Here is an 18,863-nt window from a genome sequence, read left to right on the forward strand (position 1 = left end):
AAACAAATGTTGTCCACGTTTAAATACTGTAATTTATTAACATGTAATGGCAAAAGCATGGTTTACTATGGTAGCAAAAGAAATCTAAAGCAAAACAAAATGAAGTGAAATACCAAGCTCATCTACAAAGAAGAAAGGAATTCTATTTGTGTGTCATCTGCAATGCTGCCTTCAAAAGAAACAGCCCTCCAAGGAGGATGGCTCCGTACAGCTGGGAGAGCTGACACCACAACAAAGCCAACATGAAACGAAGCCAACAGGCAGAAAGATCATGGGACTCACACATTGGCTCATCACTATTTTTCAACTATACTAGTTTTGCATATGCTACTTTAATCATTGTTTGAGTAATACTTTGAAACTCTTTAAAATCAGAAACCACATATATGCCCTTGAGCTCTTTTATAAAACACACATTTGCCCTCCAGTAACCCCTGCCTTGTTATTTTATAGCACGTATGTTCTTCCATCCACTCTTTTATTTTTTTCAATTTGAATTGCAAGGTGATTCATCCCCAAGGAGCTCCTTGATGCAGACTTTCCTTTGTTGAAGCTTTTCCTGGCCCCTTATTTCCTTATCCCTGCCACTCCACTATGTGCTTTAAGCCTTCTTGACCAGTACTCTCCCTTCCCTATGTTTATTACACCTAGACTTCTCTATTCCCCCAAATGCATCCTGCCTACTCATAATCTGCTTCTAGTTTCCGTATGTCCTCTATGCTGAACACAAAACTCAAGATTTAAATCTCATATGAGAGAGAGCATGTAGCACTGGTTTGGGGGGGGCCTGCGTGACCTTACTAAGTATACTGTTCTCTAGTTTCATCCATTTTCATGAGAATTTCATGATTGTATTTGTCTCTACAACTGAGTGATATTCCAATGTTTATATATACTACATTTTCATTATGATCAGAGAGGAGGGAGCCTCGGTTGAGAAAGTGCTCGATGGATATACGTTGATTCCATTTAGTAGGCATTGTAAATAAAGCATCAGTGAATGGTGTGTAAATATCTCAGTAGTAAGATGGAGTGTTATTTGGGTATACGCCCAGAAGTGATACAGCTATGTCATACATTAGACCTATTTCTATGTTTTTGTGAAAACTTAAGACTGATTTCCAGAGTGGATTCACCAGTTTACATCCTCATCACAGTATAGAAGGGTTTCCCTTTCCAGATGCCCACATGGGTGTTTATTCAAATGTCTTTTTGTCTTCCTGATGAAGGCCACTGCAGTAGGTGAGCTATGGTGTATTACTGTAGTTTTTAATGTGCACTTCCCTGAAGGCCAAGAATAGTGAAAACTTTAAAGTATTTACTAGGCAGTTATGCTTTTTCTTCTGAGAATTTTCTGTTCAGTTCTGTATCCCGTTAATTTTTTTTCTTATCAACTCAGTTTATTAAGGTTTTTTTTGTATATTCTGGACACTTACCCAATGTTAGCTGTTGTCTTAGTTAGGGTTACTATTGCTAGGCTGAAATACCATGAGCAAAAGCAAGTTGGGAAGGAAAGGGTTTATTTAGTTTATACTTCCACATCAAAGTCCATCACTGAAGGAAGTTGGGACAAGAACTAAAACACAGCAGGAACCTTGAGGCAGGAGCTGATATAGAAGCCAGGGAGGGGTGCTTCTAACTGGTTTGCTCCCCATGGTTTGCAAAGCCTGCTTTCCTACAGAAACCAGAACCAACAGCTCAGGAGAAGCCCCACCCAAAATTGGCTGAGTACTTCCACATCAATGACTCATTAGGAAAATGCCTACAAGCTTGCATGTAGCCCAGTCTTACAGAGGTATTTTCTCAACTGAGACCCCTCCTCTCTGATAACCCTAGCATTCATCAGCTTGACATAAAACTAGAGCAGACATATAACTAGCGAAGATTCTTCTGCTATTATGTGTTCATTTTATTCTGTATGGATGCTTTTTATTTCCTGGGATCCAATTTTTAAATTGTCTGTCTTACTCCCTGAAATTCCAGTGTCATGTTTAGAAAATAATTTACACGAATCTTTACACAGAAGTATACTTTTTACTTTTTCTATAGTTTGAGGATATCAAGTTTTAGGTTGGAGTTGAATTGGTGCAAGGTAAGAGGTAAGTCTAGTTTTATTTATCTGAATGTTGAAATCCAACTTTCCCAGCACCAGTTGTTGATGATGCTGTTTATTGTCCTGTATAGAAGATGGGTTTGGGGAAGTGATGCAGGCATAGGGTGTGGGTTAGCCAAAGCTAAGGATGTCTGTTATAAAGGAACCTTATGAAAACCCACGAGTTTATAAGGTAATTAAAAATATAACTTGTTTTGGAAAGTATGAGCAGATGTACTGCACATTAGTGTGAACAATGTTACTCCCAGAAGACATAGGATGTAAAATGACTATCTTACCGCTGGGGACAGGTATCACAGCAGTAAGTTATTAGGCAAAGAGGACCCAGAAGTCCCCTAAAGCATCATTAGCAGTTGCCGTTTCTCTTCACTTCCTATCATAACTACATGGTAAGATCCTACTGCTGAAGGCAACACACATATTTATTGCAGACACAGAGAAATTAATCTTGAGCTAACCGTCTCTCTGCTGGCTAGTTTTCCTGGTGCTGGAAGATACCACAGAGGATACAGGGAGAGGAAAATTTATCAACGATCCTTTCCAGAGCTGGACCATGCCTACCACAATGATGAAGAGAAATACTAAGCTCATCTACCAAGGAATAAGGTTTTCTGTTTGTGAGTCATCTACAATCCTGCCTTCAAAAGAAGCAGTCCTCCAAGGAGGGCTCCTGGGTGCAGTTGTTGTGCTGACATTACAAAAAAAAAAAAAAAAAGAAAAAAAAAAAAAGCATGGATAGGAAGAAGATGGGGACTACTCACACTCATTGGCCCACCTGTCAGGCAAGATGTGTCCACTGGACCAATTGTGACAATACTAGTTACAGAGAGATAACCAACTGTGCTATTGATTGCATTTGAAGGAAGGAAGGTATTGTAAGTCTGATCAAAATCCATGGCTATAAAAATCATAGTTTCTAGGGGAGAATCTAGCAATGTTTTCTATAAAAGGTCATTTTTTTTCCAAACCATCTATTAAATATCCACCACCCAGAAGGCACCACCACCCTGAAGGCACCACCACCACCACCATCCCAAAGGCTCATAGAACATTGTGAAAGAGGAGACTGAAAGTATGAGAGAACTGGAGCATGAGGAAGAGTCTTGTGAGATGTTGCCCAGTGGATAAGACATGGCTGCTATATACATGAACCCACAGCAACTGTGATTATCAAGACACAATAGGAAGAAGATCAAGCCAGTCCAAAGTTTCAAATTGGATAGAAGAGGCTCTCCCAAGGTCCTACTCCAGGCTGCGGAGCTATTGGTAGTTAATGGTGACTGGAGGAAAGTCGCAGGTTATGAGTATGGCCATTAGTATATTTCCTGCTCCTTAGTAAATGACACCACAACCATGTGCATAAGACCAGCATTAACTAGACATAGAGAGTTAATAATTAATTAATTGTAAAGGGGAAATCCTCACACATTTAATTTCATAGATTTATGAAACAGCTTCAACATTTTTTAAAAAAAGATCTAGTGCATTTATTTAATATAGTAATATTAATAACTACAAACAGTAAACTAATATATACTTTTACTTTCTATGTATTGAGACCATTCTAAGTTCTTTACCCACAAGTACTTTATCCTATATTAAATAATTTAAATCTCAAAATGAACAAAAATCACAATGAGGGCTAGACCATGCTTTTCTCCTAGGTTTATATTTGAGGAAGCTGGACTGAAATGACAGTCAAGGCCTCAAGGCTTATAAGCTGCAGGATATTGAGTTTCCAGTGTGACTTTCTTTCGTGCATCAAATCGGACTGGTTCACCACAGTTGACTGGCACAGAACCTAGCTGATGCTTTAATATGCATATTCACTGAAGAGCAGAAGAATAAAATGTTTGTATCCTGGTCAGTTGTCAGACAGGTGAGTAACAATCTGACCACTAGCAACCCAGTACGGACAGGAGACTCTTCCCTAGGAATGGGAAGATTGTTGGAATTAGGGTTTTAATGTTTGATGAAAATCAAACAGGAAGAATGGCTGAGTTCCACATTACCAGAGTCCATTTAACGCAAGATGGGTATTTATTGTAAATACGGTAGCAAAGCATTTGGGTAAGTTAAAGGTACCCTAGTTTCATGTGCTAGGAGGAAAACCAAGGTTTAGATAAAACTTATCCATAAAGATCGTAAGTTCTGGATGCAGAAAAATGGACCCAGGTAGGTCCTAAGGAAGAAAACACAAAGCAAGCTGGAAGCTGTAATGCGGAGTAAAGAGAGAGGGGCTAGGTCTTCTCTGGGACGACATGTACACACCCTGGGAAGAAATGATTAGCAACAGCGAGAAAAGATGACCTTCAGAGAAGTAGAGTGGAGCAGGATTTGCCAAATTGATCTCACAGAAATATTAGTCACCAGGGGTCCTCTCCCTCAAAGGGCTTCACAACAGGATTCTGAGTTTAAAATGAGAAGTCACATGGTGAGGACACTTGCCTCACTACAACCTAGTATTTCTCAAACTCTCTTGACAAATTAAACCCCTTGTCATGCAATGGTTATTTCAATGGCATTGATCTGACAGTCATTGCCCAGAATATATGCTGGCAAACAGCTGGGAAAGAAACAATGTAAAAGAAACACAAAGAAACCCACTGGAGGGGAATGAAAAAAGTATCAAAACATTTGTTTTTGCTTTTGTTATCTCGTTCTTTTAAATTCACTATTTCAATATGTACCAGTGCACAATAACATTTTTTTTCCTCTAAGTAGATGTGCATGTACTGCGGAACATTTGGAAATTATCAGGGCAGAAAGATGACCATTTAGCAGGGTAGACGTTGCCAGACAGAATGAAGTCCTACTCTTTACAAACCTGGAAGCTGTTTCCTAGTTCTTCTCTACTTTAGATCCTTTTGATGTTTTTCCAAGATTAATTTTAGCTCCTGTAGTACCATGCTACCGGTCGAGAACTGTTCCTTGTAAGCACCAGCAACAGTTGAGACATCGGTATATGAAGAATTTCAAAGTTAATTCAAGTGCTTTTCACTTCCGAGTAAATAGGAAAGCAAATCTAGGCATTATAGGATATATTTATTGCTATCAAAAAAGTTTTAAAAAGTATATAACAACTCACATATAGGTAGGTCTTTGATGTGTAAATCAACAATTATTTTCTTTCCAATATTGATATCTACTTGGTTTCAAATAAAGGATTTTTATAAGCTCCCTGTCCCCACCCCCACCCCCAGCTACCATTCCCAAAGAACTGGTCTCAAAAGGCTCTCAGCTTTTAGGTAGGAAAAAAAAAATGAAAAAGAAAAGAGGAGAAAATCCATTCAGTCACTGTAGTTATTGGGATTTATAAAATCCTTTTCCGCAAAGCCCCTAAAATTCTCTCTAAATAAGTTTGCTGATGTGAATTTAAAAATACAATCTGGATTTGCCAAAATATTATTAACCTTAAAATATCCAATCTTACTTGGGTTCCTAAGTCTTATGATTTTAACACTGTGGGGTTTTAATAACATCTAAGAGGCTGGGAGAGAGCTTGGTTAAAAAAATGCCTGCCACACAGCATCAAGAGCTGAGTTCACACCCCAGAACTGAGACCAAAGCTAGGCATGATATCTCGTCTGTGATCCTGAGTAGACGAGACAGAAGGATCCCTGGGCCTTGGTGGCTACAACCATGAACTACAGGCTCACTGAAAGACTATGTCTCAAAAAATAAGGTGGAGACACAATGAAGCCGCATACTCCAGGGTCAGCTTTGGTTCTCCATATCCTTCACAGATATACACATATACACAGAAAGATAAATATGACAGTAAAATGTGAAGTTTTGAAGCAAAAACATGACTCCCAACCCTAGAAAGTAAGGAGGCTGTTTCTTTTTTATTTTTAATTTTTTTTATTATTATTTTCTTTATTTACATTTCAAATGCTATCCCGCCCCTGCTCCCCTACCCACTCACTCCCACTACTTGGCCCAGGCGTTCCCTGGTGCTGGGTCATATAAAGTTTGCAAGACCAAGGGGCCTCTCTTCCCAGTGATGGCCGATTAGGCCATCTTCTGCTACATATGCAGCTAGAGACATGAGCTCAGGGGGTACTGGTTAGTTCATATTGTTGTTCCACCTACAGGGTTGCACCCCTTCAGCTCCTTGGGTACTTTCCCTAGCTCCTCCATTGGGGACCCTGTGTTCCATCCAATAGCTGGCTGTGAGCATCCACTTCTGTGTTTGCCAGGCACTGGCATAGCCTCACAAGAGGCCACAATATCAGGGTCCCTTCAGCAGAATCTTGCTGGCATGTGCATTAGTATCTAGGTTTGGTGGCTGATGATGGGATGGATTCCTGGATGGGGTAGTCTCTGGATAGTCCATCCTTTCATCTTAGCTCTAAATTTTGTCTCTGCACCTATATCCTTCCATGAGTNTTTTGTTCCTTATTCTAAGGAGGAATGAAGTAGCCACACGATGGCCATCCTTCTTGGGTTTCTTGTGTTTTGCAAAATGTATCTTAGGTATTCTAAGTTTCTGGGCTAATATCCGCTTATCAGTGAGTGCATATCTAGTGACTTCTTTTGTGATTGGGTTACCTCACTAAGGATGATATCCTCCAGATACATCCACTTGCCCAAGAATTTCATAAATTCATTGTTTTTAATAGCTGAGTAGTACTCCATTGTGTAAATGCACCACAGTTTCTGTATCCATTCCTCTATTGCTCCACTATGTTCAAAGCAGCTTTATTTATAATAGGAGGCTGTTTCTTAATATAGATTCTCTTCTAACAGTGTTCTTGAGTGACTATCTTAATGATAACATCCATTTAAGCACTGAAGTCATAGACTTCTTGAATAAACCAGGCAGGCAGAGGTGCTCTATGTATGAGTGGGATGGACTGAAGGCATCTAGAAGAAATCTTTGAGTGTAGGCACCAGTTAAGGGAGCCAAGGGTACCCAGTAGAAGTTCATATCCAGTTTTAACAAATTCTATGATTGCATTTTCAAGAGAAAACTTGAAAGCCCAAAGTTTAGGTGACTATATCTAAAGGTAAAGTCCAGCCACAATTTCCAGGGGATTTATGCTGTGGCAACAAGCGATTAGTAATTGTATTTAATTGCAAGTCGGCCTTTGCTTTGACTCTTATTTTATCACCAAAGAAAGCTAAATTTTGGCACAAAGTTCTTGATCTCCTCAAGATCTTTAGCTGCTACACAGAAGCCAGTGGAAATAGCCTTGAAGTACTATTGTGATGGTTAAGTAGTAAACAAAGAGCCAGGCTTGCTTCTAAAGAAATACTAGATGTTTTCTTTACTTTTGTTGCCAGTGATGAAAAGCAAGCCAGTTGTGAAGTCAAGTCGGGGCCTTCTTTGAAAGCTTTATGCGTGTGCTTTTGTTGATATTTTGGTTTCTGGTTTGTGGCAAATGTAAGAGGAAAAGAATGTAGCAGAGGAAAAGCCTGCATTCTGTCAGTACCTTTCCACATGCTTCCTGAGAAACATCTCCAGCTCAGGTTTCTAAAATCATTTTAGGTTTCTAAGAACCTGGTTGACTGGTTAAGAGTTGAGAGCAGTGGAGTCAGACAGGGTTTGAATCCCAAGGGAGGTTCTCTGAGAGACATGGCATATATAATATCATAGTGAAGTAGAGATAATATGACCTACCTGATGGGGCTCTAATAAAGAAATGACATAAAACCTTTAAAATTATGCCTAGACCATGGCAATTGTGTATGAAACGATGTCTATTTCAGTAGCCCAGGCCCCGATAAACCATTTATTATAAAAGTGCCATTGTATGTCCTAACCAGGAAAGAAAAAAATATTTCAAATTATAATGCTTTATTTGTGGAAAATCCTAACCAGGAAAGAAAAAAAATATTTCAAATTATAATGCTTTATTTGTACAAAATCTATTTTATAAATAAATAAAAAGTCTCTAGGCCTTTGTATACAATTTCATAGAAACCATTTGTGTATATACATAAAAAGGACAATAAATCTGGAATTGACTATATTATCTTTGCTGAACATTTTGCAGCTTGAAGCAGGCTATACCACCACATTTCTATCCAATAAGAGCCAAACAATCAGGAGGGTTGAAAATACATCATGATGATTTCCTCTGTCTCTCTTCATCCTCCGCTCTCTTTCAGTCAAGAAAAGAATATGTAACTTCAAGTTTTTATAAGATACACATTAATACAGAGAATAATATAGTATCCCGATAACCCAAGGAGACCCTTTCTATGAATATACAAAATCAAGGGCAGCAATCTTCATAAAAGGGCTTTTTTGACCATCTGCAGGAATTTTTTTCCTCCCAAGCTGCTAACATCATTTTGTAAGTTTTGATGCTTACATTTTCTTTATTTTAGCACAAAACCTTTAAAGGAAGGTTTTCAGGCAAGAATCTGGATTTCTATTTTTTCCCAATCACCCCGATATGATTTGGTTTTCAAATACCAAGGAGCTGTCCTTGTTTAGTCATGTGATAAGCATTCCTGCCAGGCTTGTGCATATGTAGGTAATGACAAAGAGCCACCTCTGCACTTGCCAAGCAGTGACCATAGGACACTCGGGGTGGGAAGGGGCATTTTGCCTTAGCAATGTTGAAATGAGAGGCAGGGATGTAGCTTGACACAATCATACAACGTCACAGAACAACCCAGGAGACTTCAGAACTTGACTTCTCTTTCAATGGCATTAATTGTATTTACAACCGACTTCATCAAAACAAACTCTTGAATGACATATTCTCTTCTATGTAATATCCCAGGATGCCTTTTCAGATCAATAGCAATTTAAAATCCCAGATTCTGCTCCCAAATACTTTCATTGTCTCTGAGCCTAGAATGATGCAAATGAGAACTAAGAAAAAAAGTTAACCAGTAAAGGTAAGATCCTAGGTAGGAGATCAGGCTTTTCTCCTAGTCTATAGTTTAGAATTAATAACAGGGTGCTTCTGTTCTATAAACTGATCAATAGTATTACCTGGGTATGATAAATCTAATGCTATACTGTGTCTTTATTCACCCAAATTTAAATTTTATTTTATTGTATCTTTACTGGGTGATTAAATTTTTTGTGGAGTTTATTGTTTTGATCTTCATGTCTAACCTCTCTGCTCATTATATTCAGAATGATTTTTAATTCTTGATTTCATTGCCTCAATATCCTGTGTCTGGGTGATTTGATTAGCTACAATGTTGGGTCTGCTTTTTCCTCTTTTCAAATAAGATTTTTAGTTAAGTTATTGTCATTTGTATTATAAAACTTGCTCTTCTTCCACAGGTCTGCTTTTACTCAATGAAGGCACTGACCTCTCTAATTTAATTAAGAGTAAATCATAGGTAATTTCTGAAAGCATGCCTTCTATCTCATGAAACTGACAGACATATATCTCTAAGCATTTGTGAGCCAGCTCTGTTGTGATACAGAATTACTTCAGCTGTTTTCATCTTTGAGACTCATGTCTTGATATTTTTGCCCTTGGAGTTAAGTTTTTTTTTGAGCACCTTAAACAGTAGCAATTGTTCTCTTTGGGAGAGAAGGATTTATTCGAGAATTGATTCTGCCACCTTAAATCTCAACTGGTAGTGCTCAAACTTCAGAACAGATAAGAATCACCTGGGGAAATGTTTTTAAGAATCTAGACTCTAGAACCTATACCCCTCTGTTCATAACTCAGTGAAATGCTAACCTTGTATCCAGACTCATCATTTGTTTTACGTTTAATATGACAACTTTAAATATACTCAAAATTAAAACAGTAATGCAGTGAGCCACTATGCATTTATCGTTTCAGACAACATCCATATTTTGCTAATCAGGAATCTTCCTTCATCATAGGTCACGTTTTTCTTCATTTTTATAAGAAATATTTTGGTGTAATATTGTAAAATATATCTTAAGTGCTGTGTCATTCATCCTTAAATCTGTAAAGTATTCCCCATCAGATGAGACCTTTTTTCTTTAGACAATTGCAATTGATATGATCACATATAGTAAATGTAAAAGTAATTTCCAATATCTCATCAGGAACAGCCCATTTCCAACATCGTCTAGTAATCCAAGTGTCCTTCTGCAGTTTGACTGTCGACTCACCCCCATGCAGTGTCTATGTGTATGGCTAAATACAGTGATGTTGCTCATCTGTATACAATTCTGCTGCTTATGTCAAAGGAGAATTTTAAAGGCTTGTTCTCTAGGCTCTAGACTTGGTGTTGGCTTTTGATCCTTTCCAGAGTGGAGTTGTTTACCCACACATACTGAAACCACTCTATCTTAGTAATGATGGAAATGGACAAGGGTTATCTACAAACTATGAGCCAGGGAACAAAATCTGGAACTAAAAGCAAATCCACAGTCCAGCTTTGCTCTATAGCACTAAGGATACTCACCGCTTACCATACACATAGTTAAATATATAGTATATAAATGCCTAAAGATGGCTGACATAAGATAACCTTTTATTAAAGGCAAGATATTATTGTAGTTACTTAGTCACACAGAGTCTTATTTGGAGACATAGTCAGTGATTGAAAGCAGAAAAAAAAACTAGCATTTATAAATGTTTTGTGATACACTGTAGAACTTTGTGGCAGGTCACAAAGGAGAAATGCAAAAACAGAGCTGAATAGGTAAATAAGTGATTAGATGGCACTCTAGCAAAGAGCAATGATGGGCCAGGCAGGACAACACGCCCAAAGCAGGCCATCCTCAGTGGTGACCATAGCTGATGTAATTGTTTAGTAAACACAGAAGAGATCAAACTTAGTTTCCATTAATTTTTAAATTCTTCTTCATATATTTTATTTACCTGACATAGGCAAAATAGAATAAGAAAAATAGAATAATGTAATTAATATGGAGAAATTCATACTTTCTTGGCACTGTGTTAGAAATGAATTGCGGGGGAAATGAGGTAAAATTTGTTTCTCAAGCTCTAATGGTCTAGTGAGAGACTTGGAGAGATGAGAGTTTGTGAGATAATTGACATGATTTTTAATTTGTGATATAAATCAGATAGGAGAAGGAGTGAATTATAGACACAGAAGATATGGATGTCCCAAGTTTTCCTGGGAACACGTAAGAAGACTGTGGCACAGTTTCCAATCCTTTGAGAATGAAAGCTGTTATTCCCAACACTCACAGAATGGTACCAGGTGGGAGGTATTCAGAACAATCTAGGAGGTCTAGGCAGCTAGATGGTGCCAAGCAATAGTTCTCTAGCATACTTGACATATAAATCAGGAAAGGGCTGTGTCTGTCAGGAAAGAACATGTTTTCAAAGGGAGGGAGATAGAGATGAGGCCAGAGAGATGTCAAAGCCTTGAGAGTATATGAATGCAATACAAAGTTTAGAAATAGACTGCCTCTGAATGATGAGCGTAAGAGAGACAATACTGATAGAAGGATCTGAATAGGCCCATGAGAGAGCCACTGTACTGGACACATGGGATCAAATAGGAAGGTAGTGTTGCCAGTGTTTTACAGGAAATAGTTGTGTTTCTAACAACGTGGCAAGAATACATGTTCTCTGCATTTTACTGCAATCTAGAAGGAATTAAGGAGTTTGACCATAGGAGACACATGTGGTACTTAAACATAGGCCCATCTCATTTTAACTCCTGCTATATCATTCTGGGATAGAAAAATTGAGAACAGTTTAGCATAGATTCAGGGTGGAGAGGAAAGACTATGGAAACTGATGGAGAAATTAGGGAAAGAACTGAAGACAGAAGCAGCAGTGTAATAGTGAAGGAAGAAATAGGCATTCTGTATCAAGAGAAATAACAAAATCCTAGGGCTTAGGTGACTGAAAGACTGATAAAAGCAGATGGATCAGAAATATAGACTTTCATTGCATGTATAAGAAATGCAACATCAACAGGGGAACCAGAAATTTTATGAGGACTCAGTGACTTCTCTTTGAAAATATTGGGATAGGATTGTGATACAATAATGCACCGTGTGAATCCTGTGTTCACCAGGAAATTTGATAGTCAGATTCATTAAAGACTGTGGGACTGGAATGACTCAGGATTTAACGAGGAAGTTGGATGCCTACTATCAACCCTAGGAAAAATTTACTACCCTGACAGTTATAAAATTTGATTCTTTTTAGACTTTATAAGGTTTTACCCCAGACCCTCCAACCCCTGAGTATGCCCCAGAGATTCTGACTACCTCCCCAAGGATATAAATACTCCTGTCTCTCACTTGTCCCCCAGCCCCATAAAACTGAACTAGTTCTCTGAAGCTGTTCTGGGGTAGGGGGTGTTCTTTACCCAAGTACTCACTGCCGACCCAGCCCTGGTATTGCACTTACCCACCCTGGGCCAAGAGCAATGGGCTAGGCTATGCTGAGGGGCGAAAGCATAGGCAAGCATCAAAAGGCTGTAGAAGTAGGCAGCAGATCTGATGGTTGCAGATGGAACCTGAATAGTACCACCACTAATAGGATAAATATAGACGAAAAAGGCATAGAGATGGATAGGCCAAAAGAAGTGAGAGGCAAATGAGAGTGGATGAAGGTAACAGATAGTTCCAATAGTCAACGAGGACCAATGAATAGTAACAGACCAGCGAAACAAAGATGTTAGGGAGACTGTCTACTGAATTCAGAAATTAATCATCCATCTAGTTCTAGAGCCTAAATAGAATATTTGTTAAATATTTGTTTTGAAAGTGTTTGTTTGGTTCTGGGAATTGACCCAAAGGCATTCCAAGTACTATGTAGGAAGTTTAGGGTAAGTCCCACTCTCAGCCTGCTTTTTGCTTTGTAATTTGAAACAGATCTAACCAAGTGGCTCAAGTTGGCCTCATCCAAGCTCTGTAGCTCAAGCAGGCCTTGAACTTGCAGTCTTTCTGTCCTAGCCTTCTGCATAGCTGGGATTAGAAGCTGTCTTGATTCTGTCATTCCTTAGACTAGCTAACATTTCCTGTTCAGATCATCTGCATACTCTATACATGTGTATTTCTTTTGTTGCATTTATAGCAATAACTATAAATGACAACCCTGAAGTTTACATACATTGTACACATAAATCATCCATCTACGAACCTGTAAAACCTGCATGATTGCTTTTGGTTTAAAACATTGAAATAGTGTTTCTGTCGTTGTAATGAAATATGGGTCTGAGGCCAAATCCCCATTCACTTTCTGCTAACACCACAGACACACAGTGGGAATGGGTCTCTGCAGGAAAGTCATGGATGTAACTCACTCCACCAGCTCAAATTCACAAAGCAAGAGTTCAAACAATACTTCCTACACTTACCACACAACTCTAATGTAATCACACAACTTCTTTCTGACACTGAAAAACTGAATACAGTGTAAAAATCCTAAGAACAATTTTAATTAAAAAGTATTTGCAAAAGCAAACATGAATGGAATTTGCATAAGGGCCAGTGAAAATCAGATGTCTGAGTGTTATGAAGATTGCATCCTGGGCGCTCTTAGGTTTGCATTACTTTGGGTAAAAGGACTTTTGACTGAAATATGGCCAGTTGATCTTTTGTGTTGGAACACTATGAACTTCAGATGAATTCAGATTTCAAACTATTTAATGTATTTAAGGCAATGCTAGACATAATAGATAAGTAAATGTAACCAACATAAAGGAAATACTGAAGGAGATGATGTCCACACTGACTGTGGACTCTCACCAGCACCTACAAGCATCTCTAGGAAAAGCAAAGCTACTCTGTTCTCTCCAACATCAATCCCACCACACTGACCAGCTTGCAAAATTATCTGCTTTCAAAACATGCCTTTGTACGGTCAAAGACGATGGTACGGGTTCACTGAACGAGGCCCCTGAAGTTTGAGTTGTTGGCTTAGTAAAGTGGAGAGAAATGGAGATGAGAAGGATAATCGCCTTCCCGTTCCTGCTCTAACCTGGCTCTGGCATGGTGAGACATATGGTGGTAAACATGCCTTTAGCCTGCAGGTCCTCAAACATGCTCCTTGTGGAAGTCCCTTGGGGATGCAGCATGGAACTTTGGCTGCATCCAGACCACAGTGTAGCCCAGGGGTCTTCAATTTTTGGTATGAGTTAGAATCACAGGTGGAGGTGTCATGAAAAATTAAATTTCTTGGATTCCACTGTAGTCCTGTTACATGAAGATCTCTGGAGATAGGCCCCTGGCGATCGTGGTGCCCTCAGCTCTGGTCTTGGTTCTGATACAGATCACAACTGCAGTACTGTTGCTCTGGCCATCAGCCCCCTTCCAGCCTGGCCTGTAATCATTTGCTGTGTGGCAGATGGTGCTAATGAAGGAGGCTCTGGCCTGGTAGCATAGGTGTTAGCAGTGGCTGCTGCCTGTCAAATTTACTCTTCTTCTTAAAATCTGTTGACTCTCTTCCACTAGAAACAAAGCAAAACTAAAAGCCAAACCAACATACTTTTAAAAACATAGAAGTAGAGAAATCTGGAAAATGCATACATGAAAGACTGTTACTAATTACCATACTGGTTCATGGAAGCTGTTTTTAGTCTTAGTAGTATTGTGTTTTTAAACAGCTATAACAATTTATAGAATAATGTTAATTCATATTGAATACGTGCCTATGGATTAATTAATAAAATTATGTGATCTTTACATTACTAAATCCTTATATGAAATAAATACTTACATATTACTATTATATTTATGAAACTGGAACTTAGAGGGTCCATAGAGACAATGACGGAGTCCTGGTTTGATCACAAGAATATCATCTTTCCTTCTTACTTTTATGTTCAATATACACCTATTTCTGAGATGTTACAAACCATTAGAATGAACACTCATGGTGATCAGAAGTAAGGCTCTACCATTTGCTTACAGAATTCTCATAATACAACAATGAATTACATTTAGATGAATATCTATATGAATTACCTTTATATGTACTATTTTTGGGGGGAGGGGGGTTCGAGACAAGGTTTCTATGTATATCCCTGGCTGTCCTGGAACTCACTTTGTAGACCAGGCTGGCCTCAAACTCAGAAATCCGCCTGCCTCTGCCTCCTGAGTACTGGGATTAAAGGTGTGCACCACCATTCCTGGCTCAAATTACTTTTAAAAAAGATTATAGAAATTATATTATGCTGAGCGTGGTGGCACATGCCTTTATTCCTAGCACTTGGGAGGCAAAGGCAGGTGAATTTCTGAGTTCGAGGCCAGCCTGGTCTACAGAGGACAGCCAGGGGCTACACCGAGAAATCCCGTCTCAAAAACAAAAACAAAAACAAAAACAAACAAAAACAAAACAAAACAAAACCAAAAGAATAACAAATAAAAAAAAGAAACTATATTAATTCTTAAAACTATCCTGACAAAAATGACCAGGCAACCAACTTTCATTCTGCAAGCTGGCAAGCTTATTGCAGATGACCATATCCATTCATGCATCTGTGGTAACATTTCTCATTGTATCTTGAGGGTAATTCCTAAAGGGATTGCTGGATCAATAAGTACACACATTTTCAAAGTTGTTAATATTTGAGAACATTTCTAAACTGTCTGTTGTAAAGGGCGCCTTTTTATTCCCATCAGCAGAAGCTGTGAATGGTGGTTTCTTTAAACCCTTGTGAACAGGGAACTTCTTGTTTCAATCGACTTGTTGAAGAGCCACCAATTAGAACAGCTTTCCATGTTTGTTAACACATCCCTTTTAATTTTTATTTTTCGAATTTCTTGTGGTGTTTTACCATCATTTAAAAAGTATTTTAGATATAAATATTTTTCTTATTAATTCAAATGGCTCATTTATATTACAATGATTAACTTATACAAGTTCTTAAATGCCTCTAGTTTGTCATCTATGTGTTTAAGGATGGTTTGGAGGTATCTAAGTACAAATTTAAATATGGTTGTGTCTATAAATATTTTCCTTTTGGCATCTAACTTTGGGTTTAGATAGAATTTAGAAAATTTATTCTCATTACACTAAATATAAATATTCATATATACTTTTCAATATCATTTATATGTTGAATAACTACCTTTGGTACATTTACAGCATAACTTGGGGTAGACAATAATATTTAAAACTATTTTATAATTGTTCTTTAGTCATACAATTAATCAGCTAAGTCAGCAATACTTCTTGAATAATTCATCTTTTTCTCTGTGAAAGAATGCCTTTGAATAAATGTATTGTACATCTCTGAAAGATGTTTAAATATCCCTTCAAGTGTAATCAATAAACACTCAAATTTATTGATTGATCCATCTGGTCTCATTCATTCTGTTTATGCATATTCATGAACAATTTATCAGACAAGGGACAGAGTTAGAATTTTTCTCAATTTTATTATTATTATATATTTAAGCAAGACTCTTCTCTATGTTAGGCACTTAGTTACCTCATTACAACAGCATGTTTTGTATATACTTTTAGACCTATTTTGTTTGAGTCCATATAAAAAAAAACATAAGCTGAGGATAGGTACAGGTTGTGCCTGCTCTTAGCAATACCTTTCACACTACTTAACAAATTATGTATTTGAGTCATACAATAAGTCACTGACTGTGTTAGGTTCATGTCCAAGATTCCCCATCATCATCTCAAGGCTCTTACTATGACATTTTTTTCTCGAACAGTGTCCCATTTGAATCTCTTCTGCTGTGTATCTTGATACTAAGGAGGGCCCATAGATCTCTTGAGCCAAAGTTGAGTAAACTAAGAAATCATAGACAAACTCAACTTGAGAACTACTTCTCTATACATTTACTTACACGTTGTATGTATGTAGGGATGAGTAACTAGTATGCAGCAAATGAAACTGAACTGAATACAGCAAATGAAAAATCAACACACGTGGAGAAGAGATAATGCTCACTGAATTAAATACAAAAATATTAAAGATCGTTTTACCAAATGTTGAGGTCAACACTTGTTTAGTGTAGACATATCTGTGGTTATAATTGTTTTCCATTGGAATGTGATTTCATGTAAAATATTCTCTGCTTTATTGTTAAATCAATGCATGAAAATTAATGTAAAAATCAATTGAATACAAATCTATTCTTTAGGCAAATTATATCATAATATATGAGCTAGAGAGCCTTTCTACTAATAAGATTGTGCAATAAACATCAACACAACGTTTCTAAGAAATTACTCATGGCTAGGCTGTATATAGCATTCATCACATAAGAATGAGCAAGAAAAAGAAAAGAGTCCTTAGGCAGGGGTAGTAGAATACATGTGATACGAGAGAGTACTGTGGATGGAAATGTTTAAGCAGGGCTAGGGCAAGGGAAAGAGGCAGAAGAGAAGAAAGAGAAAATGGTTAATCAAAATTGACAATGTTTAAAAAAACCTTAAGAAACTTACTACTTTGTAAACATATACACACATTTAAAGGAGTTAAATGTAAATATGGGTGGGTAATGTGACTCCTCAGAGCTGAGATGGATTATTAAATAAAAGTCACAGTGCCAAGCTTAGAATATCCCCTTAGGAGTATTGACTACAAATGTTCTATAGCTTCTCTTCCCCCAAAGAATACCGGGTATTACCATGACTGCAGATTACCCACCGTAACTAGAAAGGATGACAACTGTTGCTGAAGATACCTCACTATTTAGTTACTGGTTATAGAGAAATCTTTTCCTTGATACCGTCCATGGTGCTGGAAGGAGGAGAAAAATCATCAACCACCTTCCTCTGTGATAGACACTGCATACTACAATTTTGACCTTCCTGGCAAGATGTTCCCCACTGGTGCATAATGAAATTAATGCTATGTGGTTAAGCAACCACTTGCTGATTATATTTAAGACCCACTCCATGGGTGGGAATTCATTTCTGGTAATATAAACAAGTACAGTACCGGTGGTTGGAAAGGTTATAGGGCCCAGGGAGGACATATTACTATTGTTTTGCCAAATGGGCATGCTGGCTGCCACATTGTCTTGTAAACACTTCTGCTTTCATCTAGCTCTCAGCTTTGGTCAGGGAAGTTTCTGTTTGCACTGTGCAATGGCTAATGCAGAGACTCATAACTGATCAAAGGGCTTCGAATAAGTGACTGGTAAGTGCTCAGTACTAAGTAGAACATCTGTATTCCTGCCCCTTCCACACCACCAGGACTCAATGTACATCATGGAAGGGGGCAGAAGGAATTCAGGAACCAGAGGATGGGGAGAGTGTTGCAAAAGACATGTGTTCTTCAAACATGACATGGCAGCTATATTCATAAACTCACAGTAGCTAAGATAACCTGCACAAGACCTGTGTAAGATCAAGCCTTTCATATTTCAGCATGAGTGTGGGTGGGGATATAAAATCTCACCCCTAACTGAGGAATATACAGCATTAACATCTGATAGGAAAGAGAGAATCATTTTTTTTCTCACGGGTATAGTAACATATAAGCTTCTCATGACCTAGCAAATTATACCATATACATACATGTGCAAGGAAGCTTAATTTAACTCAGTGGATTTTTTTTTAAGATATGACGATAGGAAGAAAACATTTGGAAGAAAAAGAGTTCCAGGAAAAGTTGGAATACATTAAATATTATATATAATTCCATATATATGTGTATATGTGTGTGTTTATATATATAAATATATGTAAAATTTTCAAAGAAAATAAAAACTATCTTTAAAAAAAAAGAAAGAAAGAAAAGAGAGAGACATTATTTCTCCACTGAGGAATCTTATTCTCTTTTAGTTAAGAAATACGAAATGCAATCTGAAGTGTGACAGATATAAATACAAAAAAAAAAAAAAAAAAAAAAAAAAAAAAAAAAAAAAAAAAAAAAAAAAAAAAAAGGA

At 37.7% G+C, this 18,863-nt stretch overlaps 1 protein-coding gene across 8 annotated transcripts in view; it reads right to left on the reverse strand.

Moving 5' to 3' along the window:
• Ntng1 (netrin G1) overlaps window positions 1-18,863 on the reverse strand; it is a 348,447-nt gene that overhangs the window by 171,712 nt on the left and 157,872 nt on the right. The window lies entirely within an intron of this gene.

Source organism: Mus pahari, chromosome 4 (assembly GCF_900095145.1).
Source record: "Mus pahari chromosome 4, PAHARI_EIJ_v1.1, whole genome shotgun sequence".
Lineage (NCBI taxonomy): Eukaryota > Metazoa > Chordata > Mammalia > Rodentia > Muridae > Mus > Mus pahari.